A 16,163-nucleotide genomic window follows, 5' to 3' on the forward strand; every position below is an offset into this window, starting at 1 on the left:
AGCACTTTAGATTCTTAGCATTTAAATGCTCTTTTTATGTACAAGCCTAAAATTGCAACTATCACTCATCAGGGCTTGTTAGTGCTGCTCCTTAATCTGTCAGAAGTTTGCTGTTGAGTCATTCAATACACTTATCAAGGCTGCAAGTGAACTTTGGAGAACATAAAGCTAGTCTACTTTAGAAAATTAGAGCAACTGAGTTAGGTTGCTCAAGGGGGTGAAAAATCCATACTGGCGAGTGACATAATTATTGTGACCTAAGTTCCCGTGTAGACAGTGCTAGGTTGATGGAAGAATTATTCCGTCAACCTAGCTACCGCTTCCTGGGGAGGTGGGTTTATTACAGCGATGGGAGAGCTCCTGCCATCGCTGTAGCGTGTCTACATTGAAGCACTACAAAGCCATAGTCTAGGTGATGTAGATCTCTCACTAGGTAGATCACTCACTAGGTGAGCCATAGTCTAGGTGATCTAGTCTATGTGGTGTAGATCACTCACTGTCAATAGCCCATTAGTGATCACCCGGCTATTTTCAGAGATTACCTATTTCTTACTGAAGCGTTTTGCATTTTCAGTTCTGTCAGACCTTGAACTTTAGGTTGAAGTGGGTATGTTGCTTTAGTGATACATCTAGTATATATTCAGTGTTATGTTTACCAGGCCTTTACTCATCCCATTCTTCCATTTGGTATTGCATTTCGTAAATGGTACATATGGTTTTGTTCATTTTATATTACATCTAATCAAACTAAACAAAGTCTCCGTTATGTAGAAATGTTCCCAGTTTCATTCAACCAAGAGATGACATAAAGATAGGCTGGGATTTTCAAAGGAACCTAAGGGAGTGAGGCATTCACTTCCAATGGAAATTCAGTGGGATTTGGGCACTGACCCCCCTCTCAGCCCCTTTGAAAGTTTCAGTTCAAAACGTTGGCATCATGTCTGAAAAACTCAGAGCTCTCTCTTAAAATTCTTGCATTCGATTATATTTGATGTATAAAATCAGGTGACTATTTTTGGGCTCTGGAGCAAATTGCATCAAGCCTTCCTTTAGCACAAAGAAGGTTACCATGATATTAAGGGTAAGGGAGGGAATAATTAGATTGTAAACTCTACAGGCAACTGTCCTCTCCTTTGTTTGTATCAGTCATGATACACAGAGTCACACATCTTAAGCAGAAGGTATTTGTTGAAGAAAACAGCTTGAGTTCCAACTTTGTTCTCCTTGTTGTTTACCGGGGACCAGGCCTTACTTGGAATGCTTATACAGCCCACAAACATATTCAGAGGCTGAATAATATATTGCAAGGAAACTTATTATAGTGCCTAGCATATTGTGAACGCAACTGGCCAATGCCAAATGGGGGGGCAGCCGTCATCCCTACCTCTCCCTTCACTTCACAGCTCCCCACTGACTTTTGAGACGTTAGTGTTGACAACAGATCAAGGCTTGCTTAGGTCTTGCACTGAGGAGCATAGAAGGTCTGTGCTTAGCTCTGACACCCTTCTTCCTCCCCCCTGGTATAACCACAGAGGGCTTGTCCTCAGTAATTTAATAACGATGAAAAGAAATTAATAGAAATTCATCTGTGCAGCAGGGAAGCACCAGGAGAGCCCAAGACACCTGGATCAGACTAAAAATGGCAGTAGGCAGGTGAAGCTGATGGCCAGGAAGGGAGTGCGAGACAATCATATTTAAGATCGCCACAGATCTCTGAATAAGAGAGGCAGCTGGGTGGGAGGAGGAAGTTCTGAGAATCAAACACTGTCTGATGCTGGGGAGCATCTGAAATCCAACATCTGACTTTTCTAATTCATTTTGTGCTTCTGGGAAATAGGTAGCTGAAGAGATACAATATTGATTCCTGCTGCCTTATTTGAGATACATAGGTCATCATGGCTCTAATGATCAGGAAGGCAGCCTACAGATCTTGGGCATTTGCAATGACGTTGTATTTTGTTAAGTCCTTCAGCCCTCAGGGACTGTCCTTGTACTGAATGCCTCTTTCCCTCGAGTTATTTATGCCTGGGCTGCTGTGTTTTGTTGCACAGTAATCACCATTGATCCCTTAATTGTCCCCCTTGACTTTTGTTTAGCCAAACAAGGCAGCAAATTTGATTGTGATGGTTATGGCCAGGATTTCTTTATGCTTCCTGTCAGTACAAGTAGGTTCAGCACAACTGGTCTGTGTCTAGACACAAGTCACGGAATGTATTTCTTGAAGATCTGTACCACGTGAAGAGTGTGGACTGCAGAACTTCATAGCAAAATTGGCACGATGATTGGCTGCATTTTTTTCTCTCTAAGTAACCATTTGCATTACAGGAAATAAAAAAATAAGTGAGTGTAAATATTGGCATATGCCTGCAGACAGATGACTTAATGCAGCACCCTTCATCTTTGGCTGCTCGGTAGGTAAACGGAAGGAGTAGAGCAATAGAGTTTAAAGTTAACTATTAGCTAAGTTTAAATGCTTGCTGATGAATGATGATCTGCGTTTCACTGGGCTGAGAGTCTTATCATGGTTGCAGTGAAGCAGGTGTTTTCAGCCAATCATCAGCCTCTGATAGAGGCTTTAAATAAACTCATATATCAAAAGTACTAATGTTTGGGCAGCAATTGCCCAGCTGCACTTGGGATTGTGGCAGCCAACATGTCATGGTGTAGTAGATGCCACCTCGCACAGAAGAGATCAGCACAAAGTTGTAACAGCATTGTTTATTGCTTCATGCAAGTGAACAGATGCCCTGTGACAACTTAGTACAGAAATAATATACCGTATTTACTAGCCTATGAAGTCACCTAAGTCACTGGAGATACTAAAGTAGAACCAGTGAGTGAGGAAGATTCCAAGTGGTCTTTGTAGTATGAGGGAGATGAGCATCTGACAGGGTATAAAGACTACATCAAATGCTTCACTTCTGCTGAACAAAAACTAAAACGAGATTTAATTAACAAACGACTTAATGCAGAAGCACAGAGAGCTTCTTGTGGGAGGTTCTGCATCTCTGTGTGTGCTTTCTTTATCTCCACAGAACAGACATTTCTTTCATGACAAAGCTCAGGAGATGGGCAATGACTAGATTAAAATGTCATCTCTTAAACCAGGGGTTTTGAAAATGAGGCTTTAATAGAGTATTGCCTGGCCAGGCCAGGCCAAGACCACTGAGAAGAAATATAATGTGAAAGGAAGTCACGAAACATTAAATGAAATAGATTTCATTTGTCTATCCTGAAACTTAAGTAGGCTTAAGTTATGTATAGTATTAATGAGTTTGTTTTTTCCACTGAGTCTTCTTGCTTTTTGTGTTACAGGAGCGGTTCATCCCATCCCACTTAATTCAAACCCTTTAGGGTCTATTCTAGGCTTAGGTGAATGAGTATAGAATCAAAATTTAATTAACATTTTTGGGGGGTTGGACGATGTGATGTGTGATAGGGCTGTTTCATTCTCTTTGTTACCTATTTAAAAAAAGAGAAACCTTTAAATTTAATTTTTTAAGGCTATAGTCATGACTGTTTGCATTGTGACACTGTTTGTAATTCAAATAAAAATTACATTGAAGTAGATGAACTTATGTTTTCATCCAAAACTCAAACTTCAAACCGTGTAAACATTTAAAAAAAAAGTATGCCACCTTTGGTTGTCCTTTAGGTATTTTATTTGTTTTAAGTCTTATCTGTCTCAGGAGGTGTTAATTGTTAGTGGTGATGGTGGTCTTTTTAACTGTGTAGCACTGCAAGTTCTTCTGCAAGGGTGTTTTTACAAGTAAAATTGCAGTTAAATAAATACAATTATAAGTGATAAGACAAACATAACACATACTTCTTTGAAATGCTGAACACCATCCACTCCCACTGAGACCAATGGGAATTAATATTGCCCAGCATCTTACAGTAGGCATTTAGCACCATCGAGAATCAGGCCCAAAGGTACAAATGAAATGCAATCTCAAATGGACTTAGACCAAAACTACATTAAAAAAAAATTGAAAATGATCCTGAGGCTGCATTTTCAGGCTTCTTGGAACCAGGAAGTCCAAGAAATTTTGTGAGAAGAACTGGTCAGGAATGATTCTCATTCTTTCTCAGTCCATGATAATTTGACAAAAATTAAGCTTTTCTTCTAAACTTTTTGGATTTTCATTGAAAAAATTTAATGCCCATTTTTTTTTTTTTGGTGCGCAGTCGATGAAATCTCCCCAAAAATGTTGTTTTTCAATGAAAACAGAATTTTGTGTGTGAAAATTTCCATTTTGTCAAAAAGCCAGTTTCCATCAAAAGGACGGTTCGATGGAAAAGCTTTGACCAGAAAGTTCCAGTCTGCTTTCTGGAATGATAAAAATAAATTATTTTCCAAAGTGTGTGAATGCTATATCCAACTGCCCAACCCCCTCCAAGCCATTAGAGGTTTGTTATTTATTAAAATAGTCTGCCCTTGATGTTAGCATAGCGTGGTCTTTCATTTAATGGGAGTTACATTGGGGATTTTAGTTGAAAATAGAGGCTAGAAGCCATTGTTTGCTAGTAAACTAAATGTAATTCTATATCTATGCTGAAAAAGCATGGGCCTAGATTTCCATTACTGGGCATGTAACAATGTGCATACATGTACACCTCTACCTCGATATAATGCTGTCCTTGGGAGCCAAAAAATCTTACCGTGTTATAGGTGAAACCGTGTTATATTGAACTTGCTTTGATCCGCCGGAGTGCGCAGCCCCCCCCCCCCCCCCCGGAGCGCTGCTTTACCGCGTTATATCCGAATTTGTGTTATATCGGGTCGCATTATATCGGGGTAGAGGTGTAGTAGCCTCTCCTCTGACATTCAGCCCATACAGAACTCAGGAGCTAAGATTATCTTCCTAGCCCATTGTACTGACTGTGCCACTTCCACCTTCACTGGCTCTCTTCCTCCCTGCCTTCTACATTGGATTCAAGCTTCTTATCCTCACCTTCAGGGCCCTTCAAAACTTTGTCCCTTTTTGCCCTTGTCTCTTACTGAATTGTCCCCACTCCTTCAGCCTCCCCAACGATGCCAGCTTTGAACAACCATTTGTCTGCCTTTCCCCAACACTTTTCTGTGCTTTCTTCCACAGTGCCCTTTACACGTGGAATACCCATGTTGCGTTAATCTGTAAGGTTGCTACCTTCTCCTTTAAATCCTTCAAGTTCCACTTCTGCTGTGATGCCTAGAAATAAACAGCCAACTATAATGGCTAGGTTGAACAGCAGTCCAAAGGTAGCTGATTTTATTTATTTTTAAAAGAAAATGGACAACAGAACTCCCAAATGATTGAGAACTATCCAAGTATGCACCTAGCTGGCCAATGTGAACTATATGATCTTATTGTTAATTTCTTTGTCCTTCCTCCCCACTATCGTTTGTTACACTTCGTTATTGCATCTTATTTCACTGTAGATTTTAAACTATCTGGAGCAGGGAATATGTCTTGTTTTTTATATAGTAAGCAGCTCAGTAGAGTTCTGATCCTTACTGGGACACTTTGGCATTAGCATTAACTAAATACATAATTATTATGCCATGGATGAAGGAAGGATGGTGTTGTGTTAAAAGCAGTGGGCTGAGCTCCAGGAGACATGGGTTCTGTTCCCAGGTCTGCCAGGCTTCCTGTGCAAGTTATTGAATCTCACTGAGCCTCTGTAAGGTGGGGATAATGATATTTTTCTGTCTCACAGGGGTTTTGCGAGGATAAATTCATTAATGTTTGTGATGTGCTCAGATTCAGTGATGGGAGCCATATAAGTACCCAGGAAAAGTCATAATCTCTATGTATTTCCTGAATAGTATGCACAATCAGATAATAATGAACACAAACGGCCAGTTAGACCTCTAGCTGGTCACTTCCACATGCAGTTACTACTTTCTTGAGTATATTCATGGTGATTACACAGATGTAGTCATGAAAATCTAGGCCCTGCTGTGCTGGGTTTCACAGCATTGCCTGTAGAGAGATTCACTCATTTCTGCTCCCTCTCACAGACCTTTTGCTCTGTACTTTTTTTGAGGCACTTACGGCTATAGTATAGATGTTACTAGGTGTTGGGATATGAATCGTTACGCTTTCTGATTCATATAGCACAGTGGTTCTTAATCTGGGGTGCACACACCCTCTGGGGGTGCGAGACATGCCATATTTTTTTAGAAGGTAACACCAAAAACACAAATTAAGCAGAGGCATGTAAGTACAACTACTTTGTTTCATCAAACCTATGTATTTATTAACATCATAAATTTTTAACGATTACTGTAATATACAAACAAAAAATATATCTAGGTTTCAGGGGTGCGAGAACATATTTTTTAGTTTTAAGGGGTGCGAGAACATATTTTGATTTTTGATAAAGGGGTGCGAGAACATATTTTGAGAACCAAAGGGGTGCAGGCTGCAGTAAAGGTTAAGAACCACTGATATAGCACCATCGGGATACGCAGTGATATACAAAGGAAAGTTGCATAAACAAATGTTAGCAAGAGGTCCTTGTGCTGAAGGCTTTATGGTTGAATGGAAATCCAAAAATTTACTTGAGATTTATCTGCAATTGCCACTGGTCCAAAGTGTGTGTTAGTGAATTATTCTAGGGTGAATTAACATACAGAGCACAAAGGGTCTCTTTCACTTGCCATGCAGATTTGCTAGTTACAGATAATCTGATTAATTTGTGGTGTTCCTCTTGGATTGCAATTATCTGGCCACTCTAAAATAGACTCTGTTAGTACTTTTGCCTTGCTCAGCCATCTGTCTATTCAGTTATTTTAAAATGTCCCTCTTTGGCTGTACAAATTAAAGTGCAACGTGGGTGATCGTGTGAGTTCTGGCTCTCTGAGGACTGCCACTTGCAACTGTTTTTTTATGAGGTAGCACTGTAATGTTGTCTGTACTAAAATCATACATAGGGATCTTTCTTTCTTAAACTGAAGCTCATTACAGTGTGTGTGAACAGAGGTACTATCCGCTTCCTGGTGTGGGCAATTGTCTCCCTTCCAGGACAGGCCTTGTAGTTTATCTTCAAAGCTCAGGATTTTCCAGACTGGGATGCCTAATTTATTGTGTTTTCTTGGAGATTTAAGATGAAATTTTGGATCTGGATTCAAACCACCAACATTTGGGTCTGATTAGAGCTGGGGTTTTTGTTCATCTCACTCAAAGGGAAGGGCCACTTGCAAAATTCACATCCAGCTTTGGTTTCAGATTTCAAACACTGGCAAGATGTAAGGGATTCAGATCTAGAGTTCTGGTTGAGAGCTAGCTCTAGTTTTAAACACATTTAAGTATGTTCATATTAATGAGATTGGCATTTTTAGCTGCCTATGCATCTTACAACTATTCTTGGGGTGAAAAGTGTAGAATTAATAACTTGAGTAAAGGATCCTTACTCCTTTAAGGAGCAGTGTCTGCCACAGTTGCTTAGGTGAATGCGAATTTTGAACATTGGGAGATTACTTAGCAGAAGAATCACTAAAGAACAAAAGGAAAGGAAAGACAGGTGTAAGATGCAACTAGCGGCACAACAAAAGAAAGTGTAGATTGGTTTCAAAATCTTACAGATGTAGGAGAGGAAAGATGTTCTTCTGGCTGAGAAGCACCTCTTGGAGTCAGGGGATCTATGTTCCATTCCTGTGCCACTGACTTACTGTGTGGCATTTGTCAAGTTACTTAGCCAGTTTGTGCCTAGGTGTATTCTTCTATAACATGGGGAACTTTAGAACTGCTTTCCTGCAGTGAGCATATGGTGACACTCTCTCCAGGACTCCTGAATAGAAGAAGTGGAAAATCTTTAACAGTGCCTTCACCCCCTCTATGAGGGAGGCTGGTGAAAATAAACGTGTGAAAATAGGAATAAGTTGATAATTTATTATCAAATATTATAGGTTGATAATATTTTTGTTTTATCTAACCAGTCTAAGAGCAAAAGTAGGTAGGGTCACAGTGTTACCAACTCACGATTTTTATCATGAGCTTTTGCAAAATCTGAAGTATTTTTCAGTCTCATTTATTAAGTCCCATGAGTATATGAGAATCTCACTATTTTTACATGTAAGCTAAGTTCCTAGCTCTCATGATTTCAGAAAAAAGCTTGAAAATGTAAACCCTACAGGCTTAAAAGCCAGAATGTCAATCAAAGAACCCCAAATTTTTTATTCTTTCAAGTTCTTGAGGTTTTCACTCCTCTCCCTCTCTTTTGAATTGTTTAGTATTCCCCAGGCATTTGAAATAATGTCTGCCCCGAAGACTAGACCACTGAGAGCAGCAGTGGGAAAAGGGTAAGAAAGACATTGGAATTTAGGAGAAAAGGGACTCTAGCTCTTTCCAGAGAAAACAGTTCTTCTTTGAGTCTGGATCTCTTTCTCCTGAGCTCTTTTGTTATGTATCCATTTTTCCTCTGTTGCTGTCAGTGGCCTAGCCTGCAGGGCAGGTTCATTACTTTGTCTGCCTGATCATTCAGAAGAGGTCTGATCTAGCCTAAAAGCTCAGGGTATGTCTCTATGACAATCAGAGGTATGACTGCAGCTCGTGTAGACATACCTGAACTAGCTATGATCTCGCTAACTGAAATAACTATAGCAGTGAAGCTGCAGCACCATAGCTGGCAGCACAAGGTACAAGCCCGGCTGGGATTTGGGTATCTATTTAAGTGGCTAGCCTGCTAGCCGTGCTACTGTGACTTCACTGCTATTCAACCTAGCTAGATCAAAGCTAGCATGGGTATGTCTACATGTGCTGTAGTCACACCTCTGACTGCAATGTAGATATATTGTGAGAAGAAGCAAGCCTGCTTGACTTAGGGAAGGCTCCACCCTTACCCAGCCTCATATGCTTTCATACCTACCTCATCAATGAGACTGATCATAGTCACACCTCTCTGGTTTTTCTGTGATGACTGAAAATAATACGCCTTGCTAATGGTATAGGATCTGACATGAGTTGTACGCTGAGAGAGCTGGATTAAGAGGAGGCCAGAGACAATGGAGGAGAGTTCATCCTCTGCTGTTTTTCATGATATCTTAGCAGCCACCCCATAAACTCTGTTGAGCTCTGAAAACATTCAGAGTTGACCTCCCTGTTATTGCATAGTTGTACACATATGGGGCTAGATTCTCTGCTGGTGCAAACTGGCCTTCAGAGTGTGCAAACTGATGCAGCTCCATTGACTTCAATAGAGGTATGCCAATTCCCAGCAGCTGAGAATCAGGTCCATGTTGCCCAGTTCTGAATGCACACTAGCATGACTGCCTTGGATTTACACTCATGCAAGGGAGATCAGAATCCAAGTGGCATATGAGAAGATGAGTCATTCTTTTCTCACACTGGAATAAGCCAAAAGTAACTGCATGGAATTCATCAGAGTTACAATGCTGTAGAACAGTGAGACAAGAACTGGGCCCAATGTGGGATTAATGGAGCAATATCATGGTGTATTAAAAGCCAAATTCTACTTTTAATTGCAATATCCTGAGTAATACCAGAGAAAATAAGAAACCCTATGATAGGTGCCCAATAAAATTACGATGAGCTAATGGTAGTTTGTATGTAGGTACCGTTAATAAGATCTATTGTCACAAGTATGTGTGTGTGTGTGTGTGAGAGAGAGAGACACACACACACACACACACACACACTGGTGTTGTTTTCAGAGGTGAAACTATAGACAGGAGAAATCTTGGTTTTATTTTAGGAGAAAGGCAGAAAGGTAGTGATACAGTATTGTCAGCACAAAGTATTCATAAATCATCACTCAGGCCTGAAAAGAAAATAATGTGATTGGCTTAAAAATCATAAGACTTTAAAAATAACTTATAACAAATATATATTTGCCTTGTGGATTTTGAGCCTTTAGGGTATACCTATGTCTCATTTTCAAGGTTTACTCCTCAACATTGAGGGAGAGAAATTACCTTAAAAAAAAGAAAATGTGATATTCTCACATAATCACAGGAGGCCAGGGCTTGAAGGAAAACCACCAAATACTGCGAGGTAATTGCAAGAGTTGGCAACAGTATCCGGATCAAGCCTTAAAAAGACAGGGGCAAATCTTGCAGTTCTAACTCAGGCCCCTTGACTTCATGGAACATCCAAAGGGCTGGTAATTAAAAAAAAAAAAAAAAAGACCTCTTTCTAGTTCAAAAATAAAATGAATGCTCATAAAAAATAAAGAAAACAAGGGGGAAATGTGGCTTGTTGTCAGCTGCAGCCTCTCTCCCATCTAATATAGTAATTGCTAATTCATTAAGATAAGCTCTGAGAGGATTATTATGTATGAGGCTATACAATGGGAAGAAGTGGCACTTCGTTTCATTTTGCTGCCAGCCAACAAAAGCAGCAATGATTGAAGTAGGGTCTGGTTACCACGGTAGCCATGGTGTTGAGGCTGCCATCTGAGGCATTAAACAGATTGGGCTTGTCTTTCTCTTAACAGAGGCTGCATGCTGCCAGTGTCACCCTGGGATGAAAAGACTAATATTTGGACCTCCACAGAACATGGTGGAGTAAATGAGCCGGATGCATGAAGTCTCTCACTGCACCTGCTCCCTGCTCTCAAATTCTAGCTCCGTTGAGGATTGATATGTTCCTTCCTTCCACCCCCACCCCCTACTCTTTTTTTTTTTAAATTAGATTTAATCCCTGAGACACCTGTTTTGGCTTTTGGGAACTTCTGATAAAAGGGAATGAAAAGACCTCTTTGCATCGTATCGAAAACCAACACACAAACACAACAGGCCATGTCTAATTAAACAGGAAGCAGTACATGTGTAACAGGCAGGTGTTTGAGCATGTGTGTATGCAGTGTCCCATGTGATTGTGTAAACAGTACATGTATCCATGCTTGGAATGATAAAATAATCTATTTGCAAATTCAGGGCCAGAGTCTGATTTAATTTACGTTGGTGTAAATCCAGGAGGACGACCTTGAAGTTTAGATCAGAATCTAGCTTGCCTTTATTCTTTCTCCTTTGATAGTTTCATAGTTTGAGCTATTTTGTTGGTCTATTTTTCTATCTTAAGGACTTATCTGGTGCCCATCGTCATAGTACCTGACCACCTCACAATCTGTGTAATGACTTTATCCTCACAACACCCCAGGAAGTATTATTGCCATTTTAAAGATTGGGAATTGAGGCACAGAGACACTAAGCAATTTGCCCGAGGTCACACAAAAAGTCTATGGCAGGGCATGGAATTTATTTGAGGTCTCCTAAGCCACAGGCTAGCACCCTAACTTTTGAACCATTTTCCCTCTCCCCTACATATGTGTGTATTCATATATATTATTTGCCATACATTGGTACATGGGTCCCAATGGAGATTTTGGCTCCATCGTGTTATGCATTGTAATTTAGGGTGAAATCCTGGCCTTCACTGAAGTAAATGGCAGAACTCCCATTGACTTCTCTGGGGCCAGGATTTTGTTCAAAGTGAGAAACTCTCTTGCTCCCAGATAGCATTTTTTGGAAATGAAGGTGAGAAAGAGGACATCTGCTGATGTAGGAGTAGAGAGGATTGGAACTTGGTGAGGCGATAGAGAAAACAGCTACAAGAGTCAAGGTGAGAGACAATGGCATAATGAAGATTTTAGCAAAGGTTGAAGTGAGAAAATGCTTTGTTGTGGGCAGTGTGGCATGCATAGTGCAGGGGAGGTGATGAGCAGACTGTCAGATATAAGAAATGCAGAAGAACAGGAGCTGAAGATCAAGGATTATCCCAAGGTTAAAACAATGGAAACAAATTCTGTTTGTGAATGCAGATTTTGGGGCAGGGGGAGTGCATACAGAAGGCCAGGTTGAAGTGCCTTTAAATAAACAACCACCATCTAAACTCCATGGCCCATAGAATGTGTCTCTCTGGCTTTACACTTTTACGTAGAATGGACTAACACTGATCCCAGAAATGAAAGAAGTGGTCAATGAGATATTTTTTCAAATTTTTCTTTGTTTTGGAGTGAATAAAACCCTGATGTAACTCAAGAGGAAAAGATCTCAGTCAAGTGATCAGTTCACTAGCTGTAAAGTGGGTTTTACAGTTGTGAGTTGGTGGGATTATGTGTTTATAGCAGGCAATAGCTATTTTCTGAGGGTTACAAGCAGATTACAAGCTTTTTACTCCTGGTCATCTATGACAGAAGCCCCGTACCATTTTGTATCACCTGAATTTGGAAGAATGGCTTTTCCCGGAGGATATAGACATTTGACAAACATTTTCCTTTTTTTACTCCCATACAGTACTGTGTAGACTATTTATAACATTAGCAACGCATTCCTGGCAAAATATCCCTCCTCTTATATCAGCAGGAAAAGTGAGAAGCAGATAAGTGTTTTGCTAATACAAACTGTGCATGTCTAATTTGAGAACAAGCCCCATGATTCAGTGTCTGGATTCAATTTTGAAAGTTGCAAGTTTTATTATATTTAACAAAAAAAACTTTAAAATAGCAGGTACTGTGCACCTCTTGGTAGCATCATCTGTTATCACAGTAGCAATGTGATCCTCATGCTATGTACACAAACTGATTCTTGCATGGGCTCCTGTTTCCTGTTCTCTTTCAGACACCTCCTACTGATTGTGATCATCTTTCTTCTCAGGAGTAGGAGGTGTGTATATAAACCAGCCCTCCCACCTCCACAGTGCCTCCTTCTCCTATTCACTAGCGCTGTAAATAGATCAATGAAATGTTGCTTGCTGATTTCTGCATTGTACTGCAGCAGGATGCTCTAGCTTCAGCTGTTAATTCTGTTCCTTTTTTTTTTTTTTTTTACATGAGGTGTGGGGAATAGAGGCTGGCTGTGATGCACAGAGATGCTACTTCCCTGTTAGTAGTAGTGGGAGCACTAGCACAGAACAAGCGTGGCTGTCATTACTATTCTCTCATGCCTGTCTTTCTTTTAAAAATCAGAACTGGTTGGGCTGTCTTTTAGTTTTGTTTTTGATCTTAATAGAACATGGCTTGTTGTTGATATCCATTATGAATACTGAAATCCTATACCTATACTCCTCGGACAAGTGTCTGTGGAGCCGATTTATTTTACTAAACATCTGGTTACTACATTCAAAATGAGAGATCAGATCCTTTACTGCAAGGAGCCTTTTCCAATTGTGCTGAAACCTAGTGTGAAAGTGTCCATATTGTTGTCATGGTGCTGTCCATCCAAGAAAATCTGCATGAACTTTGGGTGACCTGAAATATACCAGCACGTATTGCAAGCTGGGACATATGGTGGACAATAAAAGTTGTTTTTTTTTATTTGTTTATACATGAAGCAGCTGTACTTGAGCAGATGACCAGGGGCTGTGCAATCAGAGTGTGAATAGCTGAATTAGTAAATTATATTAGGCTTCTTAGGCACTTATTTAAATGCTGCATGCCCCTTTTTAATTTTGCTTTATTAAGGTCTACCAAAAACACAGGAGTATTGGCATTATGGTTATTAGTTACTTGTTTGCTTCATTAAAATTTACGGCACGTTTTATGTTCACCATCTGGGACAGTTTCTCCCAAGTTTATGGTTAAAATGTAACTTAAAGCCAGGCCTAGTACTGATAATAGCCTAAAATAAAATATTTTATAGATAAAATTCTCTCTTCTCATGCCAGGGCTACCCCTTTTTTTGTGCACGCATCAGAACAATAAAGGCAATCTTTCAGTAAACCCTGTACCACTCCGTGCTAGGAATAGGCCAATATTTTGGTTTTCAATCAGAATTGGTGTTATATGGAAGGAAAAAGTCAACCATATTATTACTATTAAAGTAATAGTTTACAGTATATTGGGGAGGGGAGATAATTACTTTGATATACTGTAGTGAGGCTGAGTGGCCTCCCTCCGACCGGGAGAGTGAGGGAGCATTACATGCCCCTTGGAGGGCGGAGCCTAGATCGCCTTGCCCCCCTCGCCGGAAGTACCGGGGCGTGGCTGGAAGTATAAGAGGCCGGCCCTGCAGCACAGTTGGGGGAGAGCCTGCAACAGAGGAGGACGCTCGGCCTGTTCTCCAGAGGCCCCGAGAGGAGCTGGCGCCTGGCTGTTCCCGATCCCCAGACATGGACGACGATGGCCAGGAGTACCCACTGCAGTTTATCCCAAAGAGCCGGAAGAGGCCTGGAGGATGCAGGTACCAAACCCCGGGGAGGCAGGAAGTAGCCCAGGGACAGCCACGGAGCAGCCGGCTGCAGAGCCCGGCGTGGCTCAGTCGGCGTGTTGCAGCTGGATCTCCGCTGACACAGGGGCAGCCAATCCTGCCCCTTCCAGGGCCCTGGGCTGGGACGCGGTGGAGTAGGGTGGGCCCGTGTCCCCCTGCTACCTCACCCCAGGTGGCTGACCCCCTACACGGTGCAAGGAGGCTCTAGCCCAGGACAGGAGCGCCCTTACCACTCACCTTTAGAGACTGTTTGTTTGCTGTCTGTCTGAGCCCCACTCAAGCTAAAGCCAACCCCTGAAAGACTGTTTGCTTGCTGGCACCCTGGGCCTACACAAGCCCTGGCTCAGCTCACCTGGAGACTGTTTTGTTTACTGGCTGCCTGCGCTCCGCCCAGGCCAAAGCCAGCCCTGAGAGACTGTGTGTTTGCTGGTTGCCTGAGTTCTGCCCAGGCCCCAGCCAGCCCTGCTGTAGTTAAGGGCTGACTACCTGAGCTACCCCAGTCCAGGCTAAAGCCTGGTATTGATATTTACCACAAAAGCCCTATTGGGGGCTTTTGCCTGTCTTACAGACTCTGGTCCTGACCCCACAGGACTAGCCTGAGTGGCCTCCCTCCGACTGGGAGAGTGAAGGAGCATTACATATATGTATACTGCATGTGAAATTATGCAAGATATATTTTAAATACAGTAACTCCTCTCTTAGAGTCGTCCCGGTTAACAGTGTTTCGTTATTAGGCTGCTGGGCAGGCGGAATGAGGCAAGCCCCACCACCTCGACCCCGCTCCCCGACTGGAATGCCCAGCAGGTGGAGCGGGGCAAGCCCCTGCGTCCCGACCCCACTAAGCCCCTGCCTCAACCAGGCTTCACAGTCATCACTGGTGAGTACAGTATTAAATTGTTTAAAATTATTTAAAACTTGTACTTTTTTTTTTTATATCGTGTCTTTTGTCTGGCAAAAAAAATTTCCCTGGAATCTAACCCCCCATTTACATTAATTCTTATGGGGAAATTGGATTCGCTTAACATCGTTTCACTTAAAGTTGCATTTTTCAGGAACATAACTACAATGTTAAGTGAGGAGTTACTGTATTGCCATACTAGTAAAACCTAGAGTAACTCTCTCTCTCTCTCTGTGATATATCTGTAATTAATTTGTTACAATAGGTCATCAATTTGAACCATCATAACAATTGGCCAGAATGGTAATATTTAAAGTATATCTTGCATATCTTCACATACATTATGATAAAAGTGTTCATTTTATATGTGCAATAAAATAAATTAACATAGGCTGCTCAAAGGTGCCTTTACACATAGAGAATGACTGACTAAAAATCAAGGAAATTACAATTAAGGCCTCCTTCATTTGCATATCTTAATATACAACCATCATACTACCCAAACAAGGTCAGATTCCTCACCTCCACAACAAACTCCCCCTTGTTACCATCAATATGTCACCAGCCATAATGTGCAACTTCAGTTCCGGTCTCAGATTAACATATATATTCTATAGATTTATGTAGTCTGGTAAAGTGCATAATGTGGTGTTCTGAGTGTGGCAAACTGTGTTGTCATTAAGGAGTGGGATTCTGAGTGCGTATATTGTGCGGTCATAGCCTCCTTTTCCAGGCACACTTCCCACTTCCAAGGATTCTGCAAAAGCATGTGTAAATAGAGCTGGTCAGGAAAATAGAGTTTTTTCCACTGGAAAACTTTTGTCTGTCCAGAAGATTTTTAGAAATGAAATGAAAAAGCTATCTCTTTTCAATGTGTTAGTTCATAACAACATTTTTTCATTTAGTTTATAAATATAGATTCAATACATAATATAGACCCAGTTTGTGGATTTTGGGGTTTCCCTCTTTTCTCTTTTTCTCTTCCACAGAAAAGGGGGAGGTGGAATGTTTAAAAAGTGAGAGAAACCCACTCTCTAACTTCTTTATCTCAACTGGAAACAATTGGAAAAAGTTAGCATGTGGGGGGTGACGGTGCACACTTTTTCACACTTG

Source organism: Emys orbicularis, chromosome 2, assembly GCF_028017835.1.
Source record: "Emys orbicularis isolate rEmyOrb1 chromosome 2, rEmyOrb1.hap1, whole genome shotgun sequence".
Classification (NCBI taxonomy): Eukaryota; Metazoa; Chordata; order Testudines; family Emydidae; genus Emys; species Emys orbicularis.